Source organism: Equus caballus, chromosome 1 (genome assembly GCF_041296265.1).
Source record: "Equus caballus isolate H_3958 breed thoroughbred chromosome 1, TB-T2T, whole genome shotgun sequence".
Lineage (NCBI taxonomy): Eukaryota > Metazoa > Chordata > Mammalia > Perissodactyla > Equidae > Equus > Equus caballus.
Window position 1 is genome coordinate 5,067,195 of NC_091684.1, and position 19,152 is coordinate 5,086,346.

At 40.1% G+C, this 19,152-nt stretch overlaps 1 long non-coding RNA gene across 1 annotated transcript in view; it reads left to right on the forward strand.

The window, feature by feature from the left end:
- Positions 1–18,944, forward strand: part of LOC138916372 (uncharacterized) — a 112,089-nt gene extending 93,145 nt beyond the window's left edge. The window contains exons 3-4 of the long non-coding RNA XR_011423581.1: positions 17,547–17,704; positions 17,930–18,944. This is a non-coding gene — a long non-coding RNA (uncharacterized lncRNA). The remainder of the gene's footprint in view (positions 1–17,546; positions 17,705–17,929) is intronic.
- The last annotated feature ends 208 nt before the right edge of the window (positions 18,945–19,152 follow it).

Below are 19,152 nucleotides of genomic sequence, written 5' to 3' on the forward strand. Positions count from 1 at the left end.
ACAAAGTAATTGAGGAAGAAAAATAAAAGGCTGGCAAGGATACAAATAGTAATCAAAAGAAGGCAGGTGTTGCAATTTGATAATAGACAAGATAGAATTCAGGCCAATAATCCTTAAAAGGAAAAAAAAAGATTATTTTATAAGGCTACAGGCACAGTTCACACTGAAGATACAAAAATTATTATTATCTATGCATGAGATTACGCAGAAGCGACCTTTGTGTAACAGAAACCATGAGAGAGGAAAAAAGAGGGGCCAGCCCCATGGCTGAGTGGTTAAGTTCATGTGTTCCACTTTGGTGGTCTGAGGTTTGCTGGTTTGGATTCTGGGCGTGGACCTACACACCACTCATCAAGCCATGCTGTGGTGGCATCCCACATAGAAGAACTAGAATGACTTACAGCTAGGATATACAACTGTGTACTGGGGCTTTGGAGAGGGAAAAAAAAGAAGGAAAAAAAGAGGAAGATTGGCAAGAGATGTTAGCTCAGGGCCAATCTTCCTCACCAAAAAAAAGTTACCTTAAAAAAAAAAAGAAAGAAACGTGGACACACTGAAATAGGAGAAATAGACAGCACGTACAGAAGGACAACATATGCTTTCAGTCTCAGATGGAGACGGAATCATTAGTGTGCATTATCTTACCTCCTTCATTATGTAGAAGACCTCAACAAGGGAGTGAATAAGGTAGACTGTGTGGATCTAACATTTTGTACTCCTGTAATGGAGAACATACTTTCTTCTCAAGTACACATTTACAAAAAATGACCATATATTAGGCCATAAAGAAAACCTCAATAAGTTCCAAAAATATAAGTAATACAAACCACCCTCACTAAGTGCAATAAAACCAGGCATTAATAAGAAAATAAAAACACAAAGAGGTCCTTCCACCTGGAAAAACAAATCCTTCTATTAAACAACTTTTGGGTCAAAGGGGAAACAAACAAAATTGCAGAATTTCTAAAACTATAATAAGAAAAACTTAGTATCTCAGAATCTAGAGGATACGGTTAAACTAAAGCTAAGAGGAGAAGCATCTAATTATGTACCTCTATCACCAGAAATGGAAATAAACAAGTTAGTTATATATACAACTAAAAAAGCTAGAAAAGAATAAATGAAAAGGAATTAATAAAAATGTAGGCTGTCCTGCAGATGAGGTGAGAAGATATACATCTCCTCTGCTGGGAACAATTTAAACAGCACAGGAAATCTTGTGGAAGGTTGAGTCTAACTGGTGAGAAGTGGGGTATGTATGTTTGGTTACTTTTTGATTTCTTTTGTAGACATTGATATATATTCTGGTTTTCTACATTTCTTCAGTCAATTGTGGAACCCTCAGAATTTTGTAAAAAACTGTTCATTTTATTAACATTAAAAATTTGTTGGTCCAAAGTTGTGTTGTAGGACCCTAGGAATTGGCACCGTGGATGCAGTTGTGTAGTTTCATGAAGTTAAGGTTCTTTTTCTTGGCTCTCTGAGTTCTCTGTTTCCTTAGACTTCAGAAGGTATTTCTTTACAATACTGACAACTTTTTTCATGCATTTAAGGGGTATTAAAATTGTCTATTATTTGTAGTTGTTTTCAATGGAAGGGTTGGTCCGAATAACTTAGTGTGGGATATTAGAAATGGGAGCTTCTCTTTTTTGTTGTTAATTATTTCCTCATATTTACTTGAGATTTTTTGAGTTATTTTTCTAACTTCTTGAATGGAATGCTTAGTTAATTTGCTTTTAGTCTTTCTTATTTTTTGAAAATGCATTAAAGCTCTACATTTTCCTCTGAGGACTGCTTTGCCTGTGCCCATGGGTTTTAATATGGAACATTTTCATTACTACACATTTTTAATTTCAGTTTTTATTTTCTCTTACATTCATAAGTTATTCAGAGGTTCTGGTTCACGTGTTTGAGTAGCTTGACATTTTGAGGCCATCTTTTGGTTATTAGTTTCTAGTTTTATTGCTTTGGACTCAGAGAGAGCTGTTTCTGTGATTTCTACTTTTGTGGAGTCTGTTTAATTTTCTTTATGCACCAAAACTTGGGCACATTTGTAAAGTAAATATTCCAAAAGTGTTTGAAAAACACATGGATTCTCCATCTGTTGTGGGCAATGCTTTCTTTATATCATTTCAATCAAGCTTTTATCAAGATATTTTAATCTTGCCTCTTTATTCAGTTGTCGCATATGTAATTTTTCAAGAGGTAACTTAAAATCTCACTCTATGTCTGCGAACAAGCTAGTTTCTTCTGGTTTTCCAGTTTCTGCTTTATATATTGTATATAACTGTTTTATATATTTTGCTTGATATAGTCTGATGTTTTGCTGTTCAATGTATAGGAGCTTATACTATTAAACAAAAAGGCCTGTACTTTTATATTTTATATAAAACATAATTCCTTGTGTTAAATGTCCTTTTTGTCTTGATTTTTGGGTCTAATATTAAGTTTAAGTTTCCGCAAGTATGACAAGCCTCTTTCGTCATCTCTATTTCTCCTCCTGTACTCTGTTGATGTAATTAAGAGTTTTAGTTCCAAGATACCAAAAAATACCAAAAAATTATTATCTTTTGCCTTATACTTTTACCTTTTAAAATCATACCAACTATGGCCATATTATAAAGATAATTCTTTTTTAAAGTTGTATCTTTTTGGTATTTTTCTCACCATTATTTCTTATATCCACTAACTTCTTTATTAGATTCATTTTTCAAATTTGCCAATACAAATCTTCAAGTAACTTCTAAAAAGATTGACAAACTTTTGGAGTCACTGAATGTCTGTACTTATCCTTATTTTGCCATACACATGACTGGTTTTAGGCTAGGTATGAAATTCCTTTTTTCTCATCCTTGCAACATTGCTCCATTATCTTCTAGGACCTATTTTTGTGGATCAGATAGCTGATTTTTTGTTTCATGTAGATAATATTTTCCTTTCTGGACACTTTCAGGATGAATCTAGGAATGGGTCCTTTTTTTTTTTTTGGGTAAGGAAGATTGGCCTTGAGCTAACATCTGTTGCCAATCTTCCTCTTTTTGCTTGAGGAAGACCATTGCTGAGCTTACATCTGTGCCAGTCTTGCTCTATTTTATGTGGGATGCCACCACAGCGTGGCTTGATGAGCGATGCTAGGTCCACACCTGGAATCTGAACCCACAAACCCCGGGCCACCAAAGCAGTGCACAAACTTAACCTCTATGCCACTGGGCTGGCCCCAGGAATGGGTCGTTTTTCATTCTTCTTGTACAGCACTTGATCAACCCTTTCAATAAGACAAAACAAAAGAAAATAAACAAACAAAAAAACTCAGGGCATTTTTCCAACAGGGAGAATTACTTCGTTAATGCTTTGTTCCTTTTCTCTCCTCCAATATCCTTTTCTCCTGAAAACTCTATTAGACGGCTGTTGGAATTTCTGAATCAGTCCGTGTTATCTTTTGCATTTTCTCTCCTATTTTTCATCTCTGTCCTTTTGGTTTGAGTTTTTGGAAACTGTCTCAGTCTTCCACTTTCCTAATTGGACATTCAGCTTTGTCTATTTGTTCTTTTATTGAGTTTTTCATCCTGGAAATCATATTTTTTATCTTCCTAAGTTGTATTGCAGGCTATTTGAGATTAGCCAACAGGTATCCTTTCATATTCCTCCGAGCTCATTCATTGGACTTCAACATTTTCTTCTGCCTTCGTTCTGACTCTTCTCTCAACTTCTGTGAGGGGCACTGTTCTTTCAAGCTGCTTCCCCCAGTGTGTGAGGATTCGTAATTATTCACCTCATAGATGAGACTGTAAGCCAAGTGGTACTGATGACTGTGCTGTGTCACCTTGGCAGTGAATGCAAATTCTGACCTTAGAAGCTGTGGCTCTGGTGTCTGTGCAGGGGATGGGGCTCAAGGACTCGGCCAGCTGAGCTTTCCCTCAGGGAGGGTGAGCAGGGCACCTCATGGGTCCCAGGCATCTCATTCTCACGGCAGCTTGTTACCCAGGTGACTACCAGCTTCTCTGGCCATAGACCCCACCCTGAGGACCTCCTCATCAGAAATCCCACATAAGAGAGCCATCCTATTTACTCATGATTCTAAGGATGACGAGGCTCGGCTGGGCCATCCTTCTGCTCCTGGGGCTGCTGGCGGGGTCTGCAGTTGTCTGGGGTCTCCACTGGGCTGGAACGCCCAGGAGGGATCACTCACATGCCCAGAGCCTTGGCAGGGCTGCACTTACAAAGGATGCACTTCTTTCTCTCTCTCTTTCTCCATGTAATCTCAGGGCTTCTTCCTCTTCATGTGGACTCTCATGTGATTTCTCTAGGTGGTCTCCTCAGCAGGGGAGCTGGACTTCTTACAAGGACAGCTCAGGATGTCCCCAAAGTGCAAGTTCCAAAAGGGAGGAAGCAGATGCAGCCAGTCCTCTTAAGGGCTGGGCTCAGACCTGGTGCCTGGTGCAGGGTTGCTCCCCCGTATTCTGTTTTATAATGCAAGTCACAGGCCACCCAGACTGGATGAGGGAGGTACCTACACAAGGAAGTAAACAGGGGGCACTGTGGCTCATTGGGGTGCATTGGAGGCTGCCTTTAAATAATTTCTGGGCTGACGGTCCATGACCTGATCTTTGCCCTCCTCTGATCTTGGGGTGTAATGGGGTTCTGCTGGGAAACTTATTTTCAAGATGGCCCTCTTTTTTGTCTGTTTGGTAATGCTGGCACTTTAGCTTGTTGGGATTTGCCATTGATCAATATTCATGTGTTCCATCTTCCAGAATTTCCTTCCTGTTTTGATCTATTGGTAAGGGTCCATTTCTTCCAGAACCATAATGAATTAAAAAATATTTCTTCAGTGATTTCAACAGGGTTTGGAGAGGGCTGAAAGAATAATATATCTTCAGTCAGCCATAGAAATCAGAATCCTGTTTTTTAATTTTTAAATAAAGAGCATCTATTCCATTAGTAAATCAGAAAAACAGAACAAAATTTTAAGACATTTGCCCTTATACTGTGTCATTACATTATATTATCTTTTTAAAGGAAAATGATTGACTTTTTGCATTCTTATCTATTTCTTTATGTATTTCATGTTTTCCTAAATTCTGCCTGTAAATTAGACAATTTAATTTTTTGTTGTCTCCTGTCCTCCTTCAATCCTTAATTTTCCATGAACTCTTGAGTGGCTTCATCTTCCTTCTTTATTGACGACAAAGGTAATGAACGCCCATGAATTGAGTATCAAGGTTTTGAGAAGTTAGATTGGGTGTTTGGCCAATATATTCCTTCCTAATGCTGTGTGCGCGCGTGTGTGTACATTCACGTCTGGAAGCTTTCGAGATAGAAGAGTTTTTCTTGGCACCTAAATCACAAAAATTAACACTGTCATAGATTTTTTATCATTTTTACATAGTAATTTTTTAACTTATTTATAAGATAAATGGATTAGTTCTCACAGAAAAGCCAAACTATTCTGTTTTATTTTTGTGAGCCAAGTTATCATGAAATTCTAGCTTTAAGATCATTTTACCAAACCTCAGCTTAGCAAAAGTGACTGGAAGTATATCTTTATCAAGGAATCTTAGTAAGGCAACACCATCCCTAGATAATGATGATGTCAAAGTATTGAAAGTGTGTTTAGATCGATGCTTCTGTGTCTGGGCTGCTGGAGGAAGGCCCAGCACCCTGCAGATGAGGCTGATGGAAATTTATGTCGCTCACCACAGTGGCCTCTTGGAACTGCATAGCTGTCTTAGGTCCCGTCTCTCTTGACACTCCCAAACCACAATTTGCAATAGTCTCCACTTTTCTCCCATTGTCTTTTTCTTATTGACTAATGAAATCTCTACATCTTAAGAATATTAATCCTTGATCATACTATTTGCAATCCTTTCCCAGATTTATTTGCCTCTTGTTTTAAAAGATATTTTAAACTATCACAGCAATCCATTTTTTCTTTGTGATTCCCCCCCATTATTTTGGTGTTTTTTTCATTCATTCATTCAAAAAGACAGACATGATTCTCCCCTCATGGAATGTATAGCTTAAGAATATAAAAACTAGTCTTATTTTTTAAATTTTGCATATTTATTTTTTATTTACTTACTGGGTTATTTTTATCCATCTGGAATTTATTTGGTTATATCATGTGAGGTGTGCCTATAATGTATGCCAGTTTTTTAAACACAGGGGCGTTTTTCTTAACACTGTTTATTAAATATGTCTATTTGTATGCACACCTCTTCTCGTGTTTTATAATTTCCCCTTTAAAAGAAAAAGTCCTTAGTTAAATGAGACTTCTTGGCAGGAACATTTTCCCCATCTTGCTCTTCCCCTCCCCCAGCAATTTCTTAGCTCTTCTTTGTTATTTATTTTTGATATAAATTTTAGGATGATTCTGTCAGGTGCCATAACAATACCCACTGGGACTATGATTGCATTTACATTCCTCTTTTAAATTAATTGGGAAAAATATTCATCTTTACTGCATTCAGCCTTCCTTTCGGTGACCATCATATATTTCTGTAAAATGTTTTAATGTTGCTCAGGAAATATTTGTGGCTTTCCTATCGCAAATTCTGTATAATTCTGGTTAGGATTCGTGCTTGCGTTTTATGTTTGGGTTTGCTATTATGAAAGTAATTTTCTCCCATTCTGTTTTCTAATAACCTATGAATTAATTTTCCTATATTTAACATATTTCTGGATACTTCACTTAAATTAGTTCTAAGGGTTTCTATGTATGTGTATATTACGTGCAAAGAATGATTTTTGTCATTTATAATAGTTCGTTTTTTTATATTTCGCATGTCACTGCATTGGGAAAATCTATCAGAACAATATTAAACAGTCATAGTGATAATAGACATCGTTGTATTATTTCTAATTTTAACAGGATTAAAGTCAATATTTTTGCATAGCTTCATTTTATCATCTAAAATGATGATTGTACTATCTATCTGGTTCACAGGGTTAAGGACCAGAAAAAATGAAATGACTGTAAAACCCTATATAAATATAAGGTGGTAATGTTATTTAATTACTAAGATAGACTAACTGAACATTCTTAACAATGTAAAAATCAGAAGGCATTCATTTCCCTAAAAACCACCCTTTCCTGTTTTCACAGATAAACTAAAGATTAATACTGATTCCTGAGATGGAGTTCTTTCTTTCTCTGTTAACCGTTTGCAAGCGGAGTCATTCTTAGGTTGGCATAGAAAACCAGCTCAGGAAACATAAGAGCTCATTAATATATCTTTTGATCTTATTGTCCAAATTCAAGTTCACCTTAGATTGCAAGTCCGATTATCTTGGGACGCATATTCTACTTGGTGGGTAACAACAAAAGAAGTCACTTAGGATCTTCTCTGGTGTTCAGTTTCTGTAGACCAGTTTCTATCTTTGACCTAAGGCTGGGAAATTGTTCAGCAGGGCTGAATTCACTGTCTCCACCCTATTTCATGCTGTGGGATCCTGAAAGGAGATCCTGGTTGGATGTAGCTGACCTTCCCTGTTTAATTTCTCTAGTGGAGGAGCTGTGCCCAGAGTAGAGGCCCTCCTGCCCCTGGACCACCCTGGACCACCGCACTGGAGATGGGTGGGGGCAGCACGTCCTCCTGTGGCCCCCTCGCGCCTAGAATCCATCCACAGGCAGCTGAACGGACCTCCCCAGAATTGCCTGGAATTTTCCATATGGTTAGGCTTCTAAGCCACTTGTTTGATTACCTTGCTCTTCTTAATGCAATCTTTTTAGCCACTCAACACATTTGTTCTTGAGCAATTTAGACATCAGCCCATGTTTGTAAAGAAAATATTCCAAGAAAAGTCTCTGGAGAGGCATCTAGTGCATGACCATTTCGTGATAAAATGGGGATGGTGGCCATCAAGGGCTCATGCACTCACTTCCCGGCCACCTTTGCAATCTCATTTGATGCCACTTTCCATGTTGGTAAGTGGGTCGCTCCTCTGCTTAAAAATGAGGACCAAACTCCCCAGCTTCTTGGTTGAACCAATAAAGCTAGTAACAATAAAAAGAAACAATGCATAATGTTCATTATACTGCTGTGTGGGGAGTATGTTTAAGACTTGGGCCCTAAATGGTTTTTAATCCCAGGATGCACTGATTGTGATAATGTGAGAGGCAAACCAGCCGTCTGTTATAAAATCATTGCAAATATGAGCAGAATAAAAAATGGTTAAAGGGATCTTGTTACAGATTCTGTTTATCCCATAAGGATTTGAGAAGGGCAAAGAGGCGATGATTCTGTTTGGGACTTGTTCTTGAAAGATTACCTTTTATGTAGGTAAGTCAAAAGGTTAAAGAAGTAAACAGAATTTAAATACAGCCAGTTTTAGTAATTTTTCTATTGTTCGACTTAACTGCTTCATAACATAATAAAAAACCCCTGCAGTAGCCAGCCAAGGACAAAGAATTCTTAAGATATAAAAGCTGTAAAATCTTGCCAGGACTCATCTATAAAATATCATTTTGATTTTGGGTCTAGAGAAGTGCTATAGATCTCAAATTACAGTAAATCTCTAAAAGTCCAATAGTGATTTCCACCAGCTTGCGCCTGTAACGGACAACATTGCACCATCTCATGAAGTTATGATGAAGGAATTGGGGGAAAAGGGTGAGAGTGATTCTGGACTTTATTTTGGCACCTGGCAGAGCTCAATGTTACCACAATTATTGGTTTTCTGAAATATGTCCCTATGCATTATTCTGATCAGATTACTTGCATTGCACAATCCTCTGGTGAATAACGGGACAATAGCACAAAATAAATCTCTCTCTGAAATTTAATCTCCGTGTCTGTACACTGTTAAGAAGAACATCTACAGTCCTCCGATAAGGAGTTGTATATCTTCCCCCACTGAAGTGGGGTCTGTTCTTTAATTATCCGTAATGAAAAGTCGCAAGCAGGCAAATGACCACATCGCTGATGTTTATGTGAGAAACATGGTGTTGAAACATAGCCGATGTTCTCACAAGCCCTGTGTGTTGAAATTCTATTTTCTTTTGTAAAAACACCACAGTAGATTGGGTGGTTTACCCAAAGCATTGCCCTTTCACCTCCAACAAGTTTCTAGTCTAATTCTTTTGAAAACCTTCACCCCTGACGAGGGGTGCCCGGGTGTATGGACCATCCCTCATCATTTTGCACCTTTTCCTTTGAAGCTCTGTGAAGCTCCCCTCATTTAAAGGGAAAAACAGATTGTCTTTGGCTGTAGAATTTCTCCCAGGGAGTGGAGAGCGTGCCAAACAGGAAAACATGAGACACTTGCGCCCGGTATAGAAAAGTGACCCTGCCTCCTGTTCCTTGAGCTGTGGGGCACGTTCACGTTGAAAATGAGTGATGTGAGGGGAAGAAGGCCAACACCCTGTAAAAATAGGACCTGCGCTCACAGCTGAAGCCCTCCGCAAGGCAGGGCTTCCTAATGGCCCTCTCTTTGTAATAGCCAGAAAAAAATGCCATGGGGGCATTCAAATATCAGACCGGGAACTCAGCTCCGACTGCCTCTTGTTTATGAGGAAACATCGCATCTTGAAGTCATTTTTTCCTCTCTTTCTAGAAATCCTATTGTCAGAGTGTTACCGGCCCTCCTGATTTGGGTGTGTACCTCTTGGAACAGACTCATATCCTGGGGAAGTGTCCAGGAAATGTTTATTCTTTATTTCAAAATTAGTTTTTTTAAAAAATTATAGCAGAAAGACATGCTCATTACTAAAGGAAGCAAAGAGTACAAAATCTGGTAAGTTGCAGTTAACCACCGGCAGCCCCCGCACGTACACGGGAGGAATCGCAGTTTATGTCCTGCTGCCTGGCTGTTTTTCACTTGATGTGTCTTGGGCGTTTTTTTCATTTCTGTACATAAGTTTAAGCTGATGAAAATTAATCCTGCTTAGTATTCCAGAAACTAATTTATTTAACTTGTCCTGCGCTAATAGATGTTGAAGTTGTTTCCAGTTTTCCATTATTACAAACAAAGGAAGCCAAGAAAAAGGATACCTAAGCTCTGATACAAAGGGACTCTGTTCGGATCCGAGCTTCAGCGCTCGTCAGCCACGCTTCTTACCCTCGCTGAAACGGTTTCCTCATCTGTAAAATTGGAGTAAAGCAAACCTATGTCGTGTATTTGTTGAGAGAATTAAAACAATGCACATAGAGAGCAAAGACCAGGGCTTTGCATACAGACAGCTTTCTCCGTATTTTATCTGGAATAAACACTTGCGTGTGTGTGTGTGTGTGAGAGAGAGAGAGAATCTTTATACAAATAAGTGAGTGCTTTGTAAGATTAAGTCTCATATGTGGAATTGCTGGGTCAAGGCACCCGTGCACTTTAAACCTTGAGGAATATTGCCAAGTTACCCTCCTCAAACGTGCACCCAGTCATGCTGTCACTGAGAAGTCATGCGTGCCTCCTTCCCACACTGTTGTCAGAAGCGGATTATTAATATGCTGGTCATCCTTTGCAAATCCGTAAGTGAAAATGGTACTTTTTGCTGTGATTTGCATTGATTCACTTTCATTATTTCATATATCTTCGTGTCCTTGGACATTTTCCTTTTGGCTTCATCAAATTTAAACAAACAAACGAGATGTGTCAGCATTTGGTTTGCCTTGTGGAGGCCTCCCTTTCACCTGCATTGGTGTTATAAGTATTTCCCCCAGATTTTCATTTCTTTACCCATTTAGTGCGCAGAAATTGTGCTTTACAGAATTTTACACGTTATGTTTAGTCAGAGTTATCACTCTTTTCCTTTATTTCATCTGGCTTTTTTGGGTATACAATTATAATCATTTTAGCCATTTCTAGGAAAGTCCATTTTTCTTTTAGAACTATCATGCTTTCATTGAAAAAGTAAGTATGGCAGATCTCTAGAACTTATTCATCTTGCATAGCTGAAACTTTACATCTGTTGGGAAACTCTCCAATTTCCCCTCCTCCCAGGCCCTGGCAACCACCATTCTGCTCTTGAATTAACAAACAGTACTGTACACTTAAAAACTGGTTAAGAGGATAGGTCTCATGTTAAATGCTCTTACCACCCCCCGCTCCTCCCCAAAAAAACCCCAAACCAAACCAACAACAGAACCCAAAGGAGCAGGAGGGAACTTTTTGAGGTGATGGACATATTTATTACCTGGATTGTGGTGATGGTTTCACAGGTGTATGCTTACCTCCAAACTCATCAAATTGTATGCGTTAAATATGTCCAGGGTTTTTTTGTATATCAATTACACCTCAGTAAAGTGCACACACACAAGTTAAGTATTTGGTCCAAATGAAACTTATTCATTAGCTATCCTTTGTTCATTCTTAGAAAAAATATTTCTGAGCATCCCCCATGTGCTGTTCTGGGCAACAGGGGTGAGCAAAAGGAAAATATGTGCCCTTGCCAGGCTGACATTTATATGTGCAACAGACAAGAAATCACGGATAAACAAGACACTTGACAATTCGCAGAGGTAAATGGCCCTTTGAAGGAAATGGAGAAGGGAAGGTGCCAGAGACCTTACGGAGTGGCCAGGGACATTTGGAGATAGTGTGTGAGGGTCCAGCACAGAGCTGAATGCTCACAGGCTCCTGACTTTGCAATCTGCCTTGTGTATCATTATTGTTCCTTTTCGTTGGCATGTTTTTACTTTCAACCTTTCTGAATAACTTTTGAAAAATGCTTCTTACAGCATATAGTAGAATTTTCATTTGGTATAAAATGCTTTTTAATGGGTGAATTTCTCCAATTTACATCTATTGTGACAGACGTATTTATAGAATGTGGTATGCCTAATTTTAGGTTCTTGTTTCCATTTTTTATGCTTCTTTTGTTTTCTTTCTTTTGCTCACACAGTCTGAGTGTGTGTGGGGGAAGAGAGAGAATTGGAGAGGAAAGAGAGTCTGTCTAGTATTGGGAAAATTAAATTTCATTTTATTTCTTCTAGTGGTTACTTTTAAAACATTGCTTGCATTTCTATTTCTTGATTGATCAACTTCAGATAGTATTGATTTGCTCCAGCCTGTGAAAGATGGGGAAATGTGTGGCCTTACGTTTTCTTTTCCCTCCCTGTCTCTGGATTGTTGTTAGTTATGTTATAATTTTAATGTTGATTTTTTTAAAAAAACTTCCTTTCTCCTTTATCCCCATAACTCTTGCAAATGCTTTATTTTGATTCCATGTTTAAATGTATTCAAAGCTCACCCACCAGTTTGTTTATCCTCATTCCTAATTTCCTTATTTGTTTTCCCAGATTTCATCTAGCTTTCTTTTTTCTGTGAAGAGCTCATGTATGCTATATTTGAGGACAGATTTTTTTATTCACTGTATACACAAACAAATAGGCTGGGTACAAAATCCTTGAGTCCTACGTCCTCCCCCAAAGCTTTGGGGAAGAGCGTTTCTCAACGTATGGGTCTTTTGGACACCCTGCCTCAGAATTATCAGACATTTGTGTCATGTGCCAGTTCCTGGCCAGCAACTCCATCCTAGTGATTCAGAAGTTCCAAATGTGGGCTTGAGAACTCTGCCCTTTGAAAGAGGTGTCCTAGGACTCCCTTTTGCAGCTGAGGTTATGGAATCAGTGCTGCCTGGAGCGTTCTGTGGGTCTTGGCTCTGAACCGTGTGTACAACATCTTGGGCCAGCCAGGAATTTATCCTTGGTAGTTGATTTCCTTGTTCTGGTTCCTGTCCTTAAGGGTTTTTAAAAAATTCTTGAAATTCAGTCACTTCCTCTGAAGTGATATAAACTTAATGTTTATAGTCTTGTGTCATTTTCCCCCTGGATTTGGGAATCAGGTCTTTCTTTAGTTTAGGGACGTATTCCTTCCATTACATCTTGGAATGATTTCATTTTCTGCTCCATGTCCTCTCCCTGTGGGCACCCTTCGTCCCAGCCACTCTCTTTCTCCTTACTCTGATTGATTTTCTTCATGGCTGTTAACAGTATCTGAACTTCGTTCATTTTCTTGCTCCTTCCTGTCTTGTCCCCACCATAATGTGAGCTTTGGTGAGCTGGTGGCTTCCTCACTGCTTATGTCCAGGGTCCTAGAACAGCGTCTGCACATAAGGTAGTCAGGACTCAATTATTCTAAGAATTTTAGAATGAAAAAATGATTGACTAAGTGAATGAATGAATGAAAAATCACATCTATGTTGGAAGCAACGGAATCTGAATTGGAACCCCGTGTCTTTCTTTCATCTCTGTCACCTCTTCCTTATAACCCTTCATTTTTCCGTGTGACTTTGTGGAATTTTCCATAGGCTTATCCATGTACCTATATTCTCTGCATTGTCTGTTTAAATTCCTGCTGCTTTAATTGAGGTTTTCACTTCCATAACAATTTTCTTACCTTAAATTTTATCCCCTTCATTATTCTTTGTTTTTATTTTGTAATGTTCTCTCTTTTATCTCTCATAGTTCTTCTCTATTTCTTCCATATTCCATTTTCTTTTAAATTTACTCAAGAATATAAAGAAACAATTGCCTGAAAGATTTTTTTTTTCCTGCTTTTAGAGCAATTCTTTGAAAGTATGTCCTTCCTTGGCCTTCTTCCTGATATGTGGTTGTGTGTCTCTGTTAGAGATGCTGTGGCCTTGAGCATCCATCATGGAGGTGGTCACATGTCTCTGTTAGAGACGTCCTGGCTCTGGGTATCCATCATAGATGTGGTCGTGTGTCCCTGTTACTCATAATCTACTATTTGAGGTTGCCATCGTTTCCTGCCTTCACTGAAGCTGGAATTAATTTTCCATTGTTTTTGCTTTTTCCCGTGGGTTTCAGAAAAGGAAATCACCCCTTTTTCACCCCTTTTTATGGGAGCAACTTTGAGAAAGGTGGATCGAAATCCACTCGTCTGTTCGGTGGGACCCAGTGATGGAACTATGCCCAGTTCAAATGCTCCTCTTGTTAGATCCATATGTCCCTGAGTACTTCTATATGATTTTGCTAAAATTGGAAAGAAATTACAGCTAGCACGAGCATAGTGTTTCTAATGATTTGTTTTGAGTAACTTGCTGGTATTTCGGGGTTCAGCAAATGCTCATAATTTGTGAGTAACTGCTGAAGGCAGAGAAAACTAACATTTAATGGATACCTACTAGGTGATGATGGCGTTACATCTGTTATCATTCAGTTTAATCTTCACAACAAGCCTACTAGCTGGGTACTATTATCTCCATTTAGTGCACCAGGAAACTTGCTGGAGATTGCCTTCCTACTGGGATCCGATTCTGCAGCAAGTGCTAATTCCATTGAACCCTGAGGTCCTCTGTGCTGAGATGTCTCCATTACCATTTCTTGCCCTTCTTAGCAACATTTGGCCTTACTGGAGCCTAAGTGAATAAAACGTTTGCCATTGTGTTCATCTTTATGAATGTCTTAACACAGAGGTTACCTAGTGATCTTGCCTATGGGTTAAGGCTGTGGGACGGAAAGGATGAAGACAGCAGTTAAAAAAAACCGAGTGGTGTGTTCTCACCTGCCTGTTACAGAGTAGTTAAGGCTTCGGGGCTACCTCATGCCTCTAGAGCCCCTAGTCCTCGTCTGTGTCTCCCCGCAGGCCACATCGTGAATTCTTTGGGACCTTGGACAACTGTCCTGTTGCCTGACTCCCTCACCTCTGCAGCATGCAGAGAGTGTGCTGCAGGGCACGGGGCTCAGTGAATGTTGGTTGAATGAATTAATGAGTCAATGATAGGTGAAGTCAGCAGAGGCTCTGAATTCACCGCCCACACCCTTGAAGGCCTACTTACCCTCTTATAACTCTACCACCCTAACTCCACAGTGAGAGAGTCATTTCTTTTGCTTATGTCTTGGATCCATGTGTCCGTCACAGATGTGGTGCTGTGTCTCTCTCTGAAGAACACGTACTCTGTGAAGGGGTAAGATCGAAAATCTGCTTGGTTATTTGTTTCTTCCATGTCAGACTTTCTCTCTGAGAAGAGCTCTTACTTGAGGAAGAGTTATGGGAGGAGAAAGAGTTGAAGGAGGTGGGTAAATTCAGTGGAATGGCCCCCAAAAATGTCTTCATCCCAACCCCTGGAACCTGGGAATACGCAGTTACAAGGTGAAGGGGAGTTATAGTTGCAGATGGAATTAAGGTTGTCAATCGGCTGGCCTTAACATAGGGAGATTATTGTGGATTATCTGGGTGGGCCCAGTAATTGCAAGGGTCTTTAAAAGTGGAAAAGAGAGGCGGAAAAGTTGGTGAGAGTGATGCAGTGTCAGAAGGGCTCAACCCACTGTTGCTGGCCTTGAAGACGGAGGAAGGGACCATGAGCCAAGGAATTCAGCCACCTCTAGAAGCTGAAAAAGACGAGGAAATGGGTTCTCCCCCCGAGCCTCCAGGAGGGACGCAGCCCTGCCGACATCTTGATTTCAGCTCAGTGAGACCATATCAGACTGCTGACCTATAAGACTGTAAAATAATACATTTGTGTTGTTTGAGGCCATTAAGTTTGTGTAATTTATTACAGCGACAGTAGGAAACCAAGAGGTAAGTGGACGCAGTTTGAAAAAGCTGGGATTGCGGTGGAAATGCCCGCCCCACTTCACCATCTGGAACAAAGATGAGCTGAGATCGTCCCTGTGCTGGCCTGCATTGTAAGCGGATTATTTGGGCTTTCATCTGGGTTTAGGAAGGCTTCTCAGTTGGTCTCGTTGTTATCCCACCTGCTGGTGGGGAGAGAACATCAATTGTGCAGCCTCGGAAGGCAGATCATTGGTCCTCTTTGAGAAGGCGGGGAAGAAAACCCAGTTCAGCTCATTTGCGATTATTCCGTCTCCAGTAAAATCACCAAGAACTGTCTGGGTGAGTCTGACAAAGCAGCTGTTGGATGAGGATTCAGAAAACGCCTCATTCCATCCTCCGTTTGAGAGTCTGCAGGCGTTTTACAGTCTTCTCTGAACGCAGAACACATGCTACTTAAATTCCTGACACAGCTGCAGAAGCATATGAGCATTTTTTGTTTTGGGTTCAGAGTTTCTTCCTGACCAGCTAATAGTGATAGCAGCTCAGGTGAAGGAAAGTTACGAGCCTGCGCACACACGTGCACGCACACCCACATGCACATCCTCACTCGCATATGCACACACAGTTCTAACAGCTCCCCAATGTTCCATTCAGCAACAGATGAACTGGGTGGATGTTCACCTGTGTAAGTTTGCCTGTGCTTGGTAATTTTGTTGACTTATAAAACTTAGAAAAAAACCGCAAACATTTTTTAGTTCTTATTATGTGCTAGGTGAAGTGTAATCAAGTTGCCTGTGTCATCTCATTTAATCCATAAAATTCTGTAAAAGAGACAATACTGCTGTGCCCATTTTACAGATGAGAAAGTAGGTTTGGGTCTCAGTAAGTTTGTGCAGCTCGTGTTGTGCAGATCTGGTGCTCCACTGCCCGTCTGAGTCACTCCGAATACCAGCTCATGGTTGTGATGTGCTTGTAATGGCCAGGGGGCTGGGTCTGCACCCTGGCTCTGGTGATAACTAGCTGCACGGCTGGGGCCATCCTGGTTAATCTTCTCGTATCCTAGTTTCTTGATGGAAACTGGGTATAATAATAATATCTACCTCAGACGGTTGTTTGTGGATTAAATGAGTCAATGCAAGTTTGGGTTTTGAACAATTTGTGGCACCTAGGACATCCTCATGAAACATTAGCTGCTGTTGTCACCTTAGGGCCGATGCTTTGTGAATTGTCATGTCAGTCAGTGGCTTGGTTTAAGTGTGCTAATAAATTGTATAGTTAGACAAAGCCTAGTTCACATTAAATTTCAAATAAAACAAAATAAAAGGGAAATTAAGCCAGTGGATAAACGTATATTGTAATAATCCCTTCCTTTTTATTATCTAACATGGTTCTCACAAGAACCTCAAAAACTCAGTGGGACAGTAATTATTGTATTTTTTGTTAAAATTGGGGAAACTGAAGCTCACAGAGCTAAAATTACTTGACCAAGATTACACAACCAGCAAGCAGGAAAGGCAGATCTGCTTCCAGACCTGACAATGATTCTGCTTCATCTGCCATCCTCCATCCCTCTTCCTTCCTCTTTCCTTCCTTTCTCCCTTTCTTCCTTCCTTCCTTCCTACTTTCCTTCCCTCCTTCCTTCTTTCCATCCATCATTTATTACTCAGAATGTGCAAAGGAATGCAGGAATCAAACACTTTAAAAATAAATGTGGATCCAAAAAAAATGTGGAAATGAACATATTTATTGAATCTTGGCCCAGTGGATTCTTCCTTGTAAGATTATAATGGCTTGATTAGGTTTTCTTCTCCTGAGATCATCTTTATCTTTAATTTGTCTGTGACCTTGGCCACTCCCAGTTATTTATTTTTTTTTAACTTATTCAGGAACCTATTCAGGAAGCACGTGTATTTTAACGTCATGCTATGAGACCTTGATGCTTACCACTGATGGTGTGAGATGGATTGTTAGCATGTAAAGAATTTGAAAAATATGTTATTGGGCATAAGTATTGTAATGAATTTAGGAAAAAATTATGCACGGAGCATGTCTAACCAGTGGTGTTTTGGTGACTGTCACTTGTTTCCCTTTAGCTGCCCTGTGCAGGTCTCTGCCATCTCCCTCACTGCACAGCTGCAAAATGGATGCTCTGGACACACACCTCCACCGGGAAGCACACGCGCAGGGAAACCCTTGATGGGGTGGGGACTGGAGAGGAGAGCGCACCAAAGCTGTTGAACTGTCACTCATGGTAAGACAAGGCCACTGGAGGGACACTCACTGACTGCAGACAGCTCTTTAATACTGCCGCTTTTTGGCTTTTGCTTGAGAAAGTCCTCACTCTATTTATGTTTCAAGAACTTTCTGGATGAATTCTCCAAACTGTGAGATTGTATGCATGATTACAGCCAGCTTTGCAAATTAGCATATCTTGCAGACATGTTAGCTCATTTGAACAACCTGCATTCATCCCCAGGAGGCGGCTTCAGCTGACATCAGTGTTCCACGTGCAGGACCAGAGAAGGTGGTGACTGGAAGCCTGCAGGGGTGCTCCCGCCACTCGTGGCAGGGCGGGATTCCTTTCCTGGTTTAGGTGACCCGGCCATGAACTCATCTGAAGAACCTGCTGAAAATATTTTGAACATTATGAAGAGACAGTTTTGAAAGACTTGATAGAGGTACTCATGAGTTTTTCCCCACCACAATGGGAGTGGTGAGTGGACAGAGAACAGACTTCCATCACCTCCAGGACTTGGCCGAATCATTCATTCAGGAGGACAGAGTCTGGAGGTTGTGCCTTAAACCCAAAGTTACTTACCTTATGTTGGCTAAGAATTAATTCTGTGTGTCCACCATTACTAAGGTGAGATGGTGAAATACTCCTGAGAATGCAACAATGTGAATTGGCTTCCTTGGAACTTACCTATGTTCAGACCGAGAACTGGAATCACCTAGAAGATGGAAAGACGTCTTAAAGCAGAGGTTCTCAAAGTGGGGTCCCCAGATCCGCAGCAGAGCCACACCTGAGAACTTATTAGAAGTGCAGATTCTCCAGCCTTTCCCCAGGCCTACTGAATCTGGAACTCTGGTGGGGTGGGGGGTGAGGGTGGGAATGGGAGTGGGAGGGGGATGGGGTGGTGCCAGCCTTGCATCTGTTTTCACAAGCCCTCTCAGGGGTGCAGCTGCAGCCTTCACTTTGAGAACCCACGAGAGGTAGAATAACCCTCGTTCATGACTGATCGTAAAGAGGTCCATTCTTTTTGTTGAGGAGCTTATATTCAAGTATGTATTTTAGGGAAACTAGTTAGATTTATCATTACCTGTATTTCATTTTTTAAATTTAATCTTTTAAAATATAGTTACGCTGTTTTATTTTAATTATGCTTATTTTACAGATATCTTCTATTTGTGATAAGTGATCTTTAGTGTTTCCTTAATGGTAGTAATAATAACTTCATTCAATAAAAAAGTGAATATTTTAAAAAAGAAAATTGTAGTCAGTTTAGGTTATAATGGTGCTGTTGATACTATTAGTGTCTTCCTCTTTTTAATATTTTCTATAGTGAGTGTATCTTACCTTTGTCATCAGAAAACGATACATGTTCTAAACATAAGGAAATAATAGGCTTGAAAGTGTGCTGGGCGGCTGGGTGGGTAAAGCAGGGCTGGAAGGCCGATGGCCAGTGGACGCTCTGCTGG